The following is an 11,008-nucleotide window of genomic DNA, read 5'->3' as shown; positions in this document are numbered from 1 at the left end:
CAACTGTTAGCGCGAATTCACCAGATGCAGAGCAATATACTAACGAGGTTTGGGTGTATCTATACAATTTCAGATTTTCTGGGTTAATAACATACGATATTCTAGTTTGTACATATACATACATAATATACACAAACGCACACTATAATTTCTTACCTCAGTTTTTTTTTCCTTTTCCATTATTTTCCTAGAAATTTTAATAACAATCATCAGTCGGGGCTTAAAAGGGTCTATGTAATTTTTCCTCTTTCTATAGCCATTTCCAAGACTTGTGACACGCCCATTAGCCCACATTACTATGTAATTACGCCCGGCCGTAACGACAAGCATACTTTTCATCACCCTTCTACCTTTCCCACTCCACATTTTAATTTGTTTCTATCGTTCACTGCTTTGTACTTTTTTAAGCCCTTATGAATGTTTTATTATTTTTAAATTACTAAATAACAGTTACACGGGCCTGCGGTGACATGCAACACAAGTCATTCTAAAGTCACATAAAAAATTAAACCAATAATTCCTATTCCTATAAGGATAAATAGTTTAGAATTTCCGAGAAACTGTTTAACCATATCCGTATATTATTATTGCATTGGAAACTTTTGACCAGTACGTTGAGGTATATAACTACTCATTATAATATACTGTCAACTGCATATATGTCATTTAATATGTATAATGTATACGTATACGTATACAGTATACACATTTTATAAGCTAACATAAAATAAAAAATATTATTTTATAACCGATCAATAACGGCTTAAATTTATATTGTAATTACATTTTTATATATATTTTATAAAACATATGAAATAATGTTTAATTTTCTTTTAAAATATAGACATTCTTCATAATGCAAGTACTTAATTTGTGATCATATAATATAATTGTTATGATAAATGCAAATAAAAAAAAAAAAAAAAAAAAAACTAAAAATGGGTTAGGTTAGATATCCGAATATGATATATTAATATTATTAAATATATAATATATATTCATATATTATCATGTTTTAGATGTGTACTTCCTGTATAATAAAATTTAAAGAAATATTATGTACAAAGCATGCAGATAAAATATGGCTCAATAATCGTCACCCATGCAAGTTTCTATACTTTCGTGATAATTCGATGCATCACCGAAACAGGACCTGAAATTTATCTTTAAATCAATGAAATTTAACTTAGCCACTGATCTACTCAACAAGATATTACTTCATTCTATTTTATATCATCTACTATTTAAGTAGCCTTGATGTATTTTTGTGTATGATTATACTTATATATTACGCATTTGTTTATGCTTTAATTTTGCCAACATCACTTAACGGGCCCACGGTTGCCACGAGTTTATTTAAATAAAAAAATATCAGTAAACATAACTGTAGAATATAATATACTAATATTGAAAAGTGGCTTGTTTGTTATTATAGTTATACTCAATATAATAATATGAAAAATTTAAGTTTATAAGCGTGTAACTATTATAACAATAAACATTCTATATTTAAAGTAGTTCAATTATTTTACATACATTTTAGAAATAACGAAAATACGGTGAAACGACTATCCTTCATTTCTAAATTTAATTATTGATGATATATGATCATTTATAAATATTATATGTACTTGTATGTTCGTTCATTTATTTTCGCAGCATTGGACATTTTATTATTCATCAAGTTGTGCTACATAACTGATTCATAAAATAAAACTTATTGTCTAAGGTTATTAAGGTTAAGTATTTCACATTTGTTATGCATACCTATTTATCAGCATAATTATTATTATATGCATCAAAATGATGTGCTAAACAAAATGTCTGTGCAGAACAGATTCATTTTTATATTCATATAGATAGATTGACTGTGAAATTGACGCTATTAATTGTCGTGGACTGACAAAAACGGTTAGTCAAACTTAACGACTGAACTTCTAGACAGTATTCGAGGCCATTATTTATCATGACTGAAGATGTATGATGCTAAGACAAGTTAATTAAACGAATTTTCTAAAGATGTTGAATGCCACTCTAAATATTTAAAAAACTTACGTATTTGAACGTAAAATTGTAAGGAATCGAAATCAATTTTTCAACATTTCTTACAAAGATAAAATGGCATATCGACAATAAAATAAATAAATAGGTACGTTGTTATAATAATATGTATTATTCAAAATAATTAATTTCATAACAGGTTTAGTTTAGTTTAATGACTCTATATAAGTTTAAAATTTTATAATTCAAATCATATTATTAGGTATATCATGAAAAAAGATCTATTGCCTATATTTTAAAAATTATTTTACAAATAACATTTGAATTGCCATATACTATTATATTTAAAATGTAATAAATTAAATTAAAAAATATATATATGAACGTACAAATGACAGTTCTTACTTTAAAATGTGTAGTAATTTATAACGTATTTTAGAATTCATAAAATGGGTGAAATAAATATAATAATAATTTACAAATTATTTTCGTAACTATACATTCATTATTATTCCAGATCTAAATTGTTGTCGTTTAGATAGTATCTTTCGAGTGTCTTGTTTGAATTCAACTATAGCACTATATCATATTATTTAATATCACTAAGATAATCTAAACTATTAGGTCACTAAGTGTGTATATTCATATTTATAATAATCAACAATAGAGTGTTACCTACTGCAACAGCTCCATCATGATATGTGAACTTAACACTCATAAATTCAAATACACAATCAAAAAATACCTACCTATACAATACAGAACAGTTATTTTTTTTTTTATGGTGTCAGGCGAGTTCAGATTTGTCAATAGCCACTGGACCTTTTCGTAAAACTGACCATGTATGCGTGTGTATGTGAGTGCGCTCGCGCTCGTTTAATACGGTGTGTCGTAATCTGATCAGCAAACAGTTCCCGGGGAAACCACGCGATCCCCAACAATATGCCTACTCGACAACGGTTACGCGCGCACCCTTATGCATGTAAAAGTATGTGTGAGACCCGTGTTTGATATTCATTCGACTATATAGTAACAAGGTATTAAGTCTCGATTCACCGGTTATTTTTTTTTTTCAAATGCTAATAAAAAATAATAACGATAATAAAAGAAAGAACGAAATTATTATGAGAAACGTTACGCTACATTTAATCCCGATTGTAATTCGGCCGGTTAAATGTAGTGGCAACTCTATATATGGGTACGTGATATACGGACGGCGCTATGATGTGATGTGTACAATGGAAAAAAAAAAGTGTAATAGGTATTAAACCCGTTTCACGAGGTGCCGATTATGAAAATATATATAACAATATAAACGTAAAAACCCGAATAAGTGCTTATATACTACTCATCATCATCATCATCATCATTATTATTATTATTTTATATCGTACGGCGGTCGCGGAAGTGTGCGGGGTTAGTAATAATTTCGGCGATGGTTTTTAGCCAAGGATTAATCTCGAAATTAATACCTTCCTCCCCTCTGTCTTGCACTCCGAGAGCAGCCCCAATTTTTACGCCATTTGACAGAGACCGATTTTCCCTCAAGCCCCTCCCGACGACTTTGTCGAACCGTCGATTCTTCTTTTTTTTTCACCCCCTTTCGGACGGGTTTAATGACAGTGGTTGATTGATGTGGGTCATACATCACCTGAAAGAGTGCCATCAATTGTCGAGAATTCACCTCGTTGCCGCCGTATCGCCCGGCACCCACCATCCGTCCACCGTCTGACATCTCATGCAAATAAATATAGGGTAACACACCGCCACCGCCACCACCTGCACAGCACTGCAGGCAACAACGCATCAATCAAATCTTGCGTTAGCCCACTGATGCCCCGTTGCTCTACACGCCAGTATGACGATGGCGGTGGAGTGAAAAATAAGTTACGGGTCATCAATGATGTAAAGGAGATGTATGTATATATTCGCACGGGATTTTCTTCATTTTATAAAAACCTGACTTTAACGTCCCTGCTGACGACGGCGAGTGGGAAAATAACAATTTATACTCAACAAATGCGAAACACTTGGGTTCATTTTTTTTTTTCCATCAAACGCTTTTACACTATATTCGTTTATAATGTTCGCTATAATATAATATAGTAGTACTTCAAAAGTGACGCTTTATAATTGTCATACTCTCTCTCGTAGCTATTTTATGAAAATATTATTTTTTCACAAAACAATATTTTTTTATCGTTTTAATTAATACTATTATTTCATCCAGGTAATAATAGTTATAATAAAATATTGAATAGGATTAAAGTTTAAAAAACAAAAATATTTATTTACCCTAATCGAAATAAAAAATTATTAGTTCACGAGAAAATTATAACTGAATAGAATAATAATTGTTACGTAGCTATGAGTCAAGATGACATTGAGTCCTAATAATATTGTATTATCGCAGTCTTACTAAAGTAGAATCAAATTTAAATTACATTTCACCAGAATTAATTAAGTGTTTTTAATTTCAACATAATGCCGAATTGATCAAACATCAAATTAAATGTAAGAGCATTATTGTTTAAGGGGTTTCGTAGACTTTTATTTCATTTTAATATTGTAATATTAATTTAACATAATAGTTACAACTCAATCTAAAATATTTAATTTCTGTACTAAGCCTATTCCATTAAAATATATAAGCCTATTAAATTGAAACTAACAACATTAAATGAATTCTATTGAACGTAAATTATCAATATCTGTCTTCTAACCTAACTAACATAATTATAGTGCAGTTTGTACCAATTGCACATTACTTATATCATAGTAATTTATTACTCACTCAGTAAATTTATTGAAATAATAATGTAATATTTAATTTAAACATGGTTCTATAGTCTAAACTACCAGGTTCTTAATATTGTTCAAGCATTAATCGTTAAAGTCGTTAAATGTATTGTCAAACATTAATATTAAAGACGATTATTAAATATAGGTTAGTACAATGACAGAAACGTAAATTAATTCAATTGAAATTAATTCATTTAAAATTAAAGTGAAACATATTATGTTTGAAATAATTTTGGTCTTATAAAAATCAAAATATTAATACATTATAATAACGCGTAGTTCATCTTTGTATACTCATCCTTAAATTTTACAACAAGCGTTATTATAACTTACTATTTTACTCCGTCCTATCATAAAAAAATATTGTCTGATAATCTCAGCGTATATTATTTCATTATCAATACTTGATTTTTTACTATTTATCGTATTACAATGCGTCAGCGTCACGCGTTTGGTAACACGGCGTTATGTGTAGGCAAAATAGCTACCCGTCCCTTTCGTGGATTCATCTTTCCCGATCCTGAATGGCATAAAAATGATATAGTATTTTAACGTTTTGTTTATATTAATAATTCGATTGGTTCAATCGTTATAGAACTCACAATAACTATTTACCGTATATAATTTAATTTAATCCTTTCTCTACTTACTCATTTATATTATACATTATACAATATATTGTTATAATACTATGTATAATATTTTAAATGTATTCTTAACATTTGCTATAAGTAAAAAAATATATTATCGAAATTATAGTTTTTTTTTTTCAAAAACTTTATTGTCGTTTAGTGGAAAGTACTAAGGTGATAATTTCTACGTATATTTATTTACAAATAACATATTTTTTAATTATTAGTTTCTGAACTTCCTACATAATATAATACTTTATTCATGACCTTATGGTTAAAGAGCTATGTAATATTGTAATTCAATAACATATTCGCAAATGATTAATATTATCAATACATATATATTATAAATATGTTATATATGTATTTTAAAACAATTATCAAAACTATAATATATGTATAAAATAATAATGGTAAACAATACACTCAAGTACAATGGAAAGCTGTCTGCATCCATTGTGTCGGAAGATTATAAACCTGGTCGAGGAACAATAGGCTCCAAGAATACATCTACATAATAATATTACAGTATTTTTATTTTGTTATGACCGATCATGTTTGTATGCCTCACTGCAATATACCCATTGATATTCGCCCAGCGGGCCACAGGCGATATAATATGTCATCATAACCAAATAAGATTTACTTATCAAGAGAATTTATCGAATCCACAAAAAAAAGGTCAACATTGCTATAAGCCTTAACCCAATATGCCTAATGTCGTATTATCATATAGGTACTATATTTGCTATACATACTATTAGTTTACCATTATTCTGTTATTAGCTATTATATATCCATAAAAATACTATATTTTATTTTATTTTAAATATACTTTACGAGTCTTAGTATCTACACAGTTTAACAAGTAATGTCATTGTGGAATATTGTATTCGTATTTATTTTTTTTTTTTTTAATACAGACGCATAATTTTGCGTGACTACTAAGTTTAAATACAATTTCTAGGGATAAAAAAGAGTCAAAGACAAAATGATTTGTTCAATGAATTAAATATGACATTTATATATTAAAAATTCACAGACATTATTAAAATTATTTTAGAAATATTATATCAAGACAAAAATTATATTTATTTCTTTGATCGTGTCAATCAATACACGAATAAATATATTTTTAATTTGAAAAGCCTAACGCATTTATTAAATATCTGAAAGAATATTTAACGTTTTTAACTATAGGTTGTATTATCTAATTGTTTAAAACAAGTCGTTGACAACACAAAATGTATGTAGTATAAATCTCTGCAGGGTTCATACTACAACCGTTATTGTTCTTCGACAAACGACCCATACCAGAGTTCAATGATCTAATGTTTGTGATGTATTATTAGGTCATTTTTTTATGATTGTTAGATTGATCGGAGTTAGTCAAACTAGACATCATGTATTGACTTTTAATTCAATAGGCATATAATATATTTTTTGCTCAATTAAATTACCAAGTTAAATTAGGATGAAGTAAAACAAGGCTTAATATAATCCTGTATGGTTTTATATGTAATAATATATAGTGTATAAATACATTAAATTATAATATTCTCATACATATTATGTACAGAGGTTATACAAAAGTATTAATAGTTACGAGTCTTATTGTTTTTAACATTACGCATATTATATAGATTATATTGTTTTATTGTATTAATATCGTATAACTACAGTTATGTAAGAAACAATGATTTAAATAGAAGACCCGTACAAAAATAAAAAATAATAACTAAGATGTCTACGTGATATATTATGATCTGCATACAAATATTTATATCATTAATTCAAGGAAAACATCAGTTTTTTTTTTTTAATAGATAATAGTTTGAATAAATGAACATTTAATAGACATATTTGTTAATAGATCAAACTAATTTTATATTAAATTTATATGAAGAAAATATAAAATTCCAAGGATTAATAAAATGTATTGATATTATATGCAAAGACAAGTTTATGATCAAATTGAAATGTAAACGATTTTGGCGAGGTCAAATAATTTATTACTTAATTATAACCTAATGAAACTGTATAAATAAGTATTAGGTACATTGATTTTTGAATGATTTATTTTGTTTTAATAATCTGGCATAGCATTTTACAAACATTATTAATTTTAAGATACCTAATGCATTTCATTTGTAGAGCAATTTGATTTTCTAAATAATAATCACTGTCAATTTTATAACATAATATTATAGGTTTGGTTGTATGACTATTAAGGTTCATTATAATAATATTAGCTTATGTTTTTTTTATATATATATAATATAGCCTATGCCCTAAAATAAACGTTGCAATAAAATTAACATTTAGTGGTATTAAGAAATAAAGTATACTCTGTAATTATTATTTATACATTGAATTTTAATTACCTATTCAAAAAAACTAAACAACTTTCAGTATTAAAATAGATGACATGAGTAAATCGGTATTGATATTTTTGTTTTTTTTATTATTATTAAAATTAGCATAAATTTAAATTGTATAGTATAGCATAATATTTATATAATATAAGAATATAAAAACAAAGATAAAAATATAATAACAGTTGTTCTTAAGTTAAAATTTAATTGATTTGAGAAAGAATAAAAATAAATATGATTAATATTGATTACTTACTGATAAAAAAAATACCAAAAATATTAAAGTAACTTCACATTGCATATAATTTTCAAAAGTAGGACATTCCTGGGGAAGTTAAATTTATTGTTAGAGAGATAAAATAAAACCTGAAGTCTAGTATTAAATATGAATATCAAATAATTTAAGCTTTAAAGTATCGACTCAATTTTCGATCAAACCTCTAATGAAATTGATATTAAATCTAATATGCTAAGAGGAAATTTAGTCTAAGAACTTGTCTAACAAGCACTGATAATCATGTTTCGGTTAAGGAATGTTGATGCATAAACCAGTGAAACTCATAAAACAGTTTTGCACATAATCAATCCAAAAATATAAAGAAATAAATATAATAATAATAATATAAATAAATGATATAAAATATAATAATAAAATAATATAATATATAATATAAATATAAAGAAACTTATTTCTACCAATACAAGTCTTAACTATTTATCATATTGTTTTTGGATGGTCAAAATTTAAAATATTCCTAGGAATGTGAATCTATACGAATAAGTCTACTAGCTTGTCAAAAATTCTATCTCAGTCCAACGTAATGCACCTGGGAAATTTAGAGTTCCCTGTAGAAACAAGCATACTGCAATATATACAAGGTAATTCATTAAGAATGCTCAGCCCCATTTCCCTAATAAAGCTCGATTTTCAAACATTTAGATTTGTATGGCATTTTTTTTTATTATTATTATTTTTTTTTTTATTTTTTTTTTATGGCATTTAACTTTTATCAATAGTTTTTCTAGAAAATAGTTTTTTTTTTATTTGGGAACTGTTGATGCACTAAATTATAAGAGTAGTTTTTGAATTTTATTTAAGAAAAATATAAAATAAATGTGCTTAAGTATTGACTTGACTCAGACTTGTACTTGACATGAGTATTTTAATTCTCTGACTATAATTAAAATTCATAACATTTTGTTAACTAAAATTGATTACTATAATTTTTAAACCATTATAGTCCAGTTACTTTCAATCCTATTTTCGTGAATCATAATTGATACAATTTTAACATAAAACATGAAATTACTAGAAATAACAACACATATTTATATTTTTATGTAAATAAATCAAAATTTTCGAAAAGATTATCTGTTATTATGTTGATTATTTGTTATGCCAATTGACAGAAAAAAAAAGTGACTTAATTTGAGGATAGCCGTAAAAGATACTTCTTAAATGATAAAAATATGAAGTATTTTAAAACATAGTTCTGTATAATTAAACATTTTAATCGTCATTATAAAAAAAAAAAACTGGAGTGGCCGACGCTCGGCGAATCTCTCTGTATAGACGCGATGTTGATTTCACCAATAATAATTACTGTAATTAATTACAATATTAAAATGCCCAATAACCGTTAAAGAACGTTATTTGTAATTTGAACAAACATATACACTCAAATCACACAGTACTCTATTAAGTAAAGGGTAGCGCACTGATGCGTGACTAAAAAACTTTTTGATCGTAATATATTACACTTTGACTACAAAATTTCATGGCGTTTGATTAAGATTTATGTTAATAGGTCGAAGAATGTTACCAGAGCCGGTGAACACAACGGTATAATAATATTATATGTGTATAATAATAAATTTTCGACAATTACTCCAGCGGCGGCCTGTCCGCATGTGTCTGTTGCAGCGCGCGCACACATCCGCGCGGACAAGGTAATCAACTAGCGGAGGCAGCTCGGTCGGTCGGGCGACGTATAATTAATTTTATGATAATCACTGCGCGTTGTCGGGTCGGAGACCTATTTAAATTATTATTATTATTATTATTATCATCATCATTATTATCGTTATCGCTTACACCCATGTGCGATGGTGCACGTTACTTGACTCGACTATTATAGGTATAATATTATATTATTATATCGCGTTTCGCCCGCACCCCACACTGTAATCTTTGTGTATAATAATATCGTTGCACATCATAGGTTTATCCGATTTCCTAATAATTATTAGTTTATAGTATGATACCGTCGTTGAAATTATTCGAAATAATTGAGAAACTATAACAAAATTGTCAACTTCAAATCACGTACGAATTGACTCCCTGTAGTCTGTAGGTATGCGTGTTTAGATAATATCTATTACTTTTTGAAAACAACGTGTTTAAAATATGTACCTTCTCCTAACAGACGAAAAAACTAACTATGACGATGATTTGGCTAAGTCGAAAAAGTTTCAACTACTTTTCAAAAGCCATAATAGCACAATAAATTAAAATAATATGTCGATTGGCCAAATTTATTAACAGAAAGAAGACTGATTACTTGTCAGCCGACCTACGCATGGCGCTGCGGCAGGGAAACGCTAATAGACCGAAATTCGGTAATCAATTTTGATATATGTGCACTGTGAATCAATTTGTCTCCCGAATGAACTGGCAAATCAATTAATACATAAAGCAATTCTCAGGAATTAACTCACCCACACCGTTTTTCGCCAAACTACCACCGCCTCTGTTCTGGTACTTTGCTCAAGCACGCACCCACCAACGCTCTGTTCTAAATATATGTTAACACTACCTGAGGCGTTAGGTTAGCACTTATACACGATACATAAACAGCGTATATTATACTACATCGCAGTTGTATCGTTTATGGACGATTTCTATTTTGCAAGCGACGTTTTGGTTTTTGAATCAATTATTTTAGTTATAACTAGAAACTTAAATTCTCATATTGTCGAATCGTTTACAGCTAGTGCATCGATCGAAATGATCGAACACGTCACACGTCTCTTTAAACGCGGCTATTGTTGCGAGTCATCCTTTGAATTACGCGCTGTTGATCGATGTCATGTCAAATCTCAAACGTGGACTGAATTATGTGCTTCTCGTTTAAAATGTACAGAAAATAATGTTATGAGAATTTCCTTAATCGAAAATAATTCACAACTAGTTGTAAA

Source organism: Aphis gossypii, chromosome 2 (genome assembly GCF_020184175.1).
Source record: "Aphis gossypii isolate Hap1 chromosome 2, ASM2018417v2, whole genome shotgun sequence".
Classification (NCBI taxonomy): Eukaryota; Metazoa; Arthropoda; class Insecta; order Hemiptera; family Aphididae; genus Aphis; species Aphis gossypii.
The sequence above is the reverse complement of the archived record's forward strand: the minus strand, read 5'-3'. Positions refer to the sequence as shown.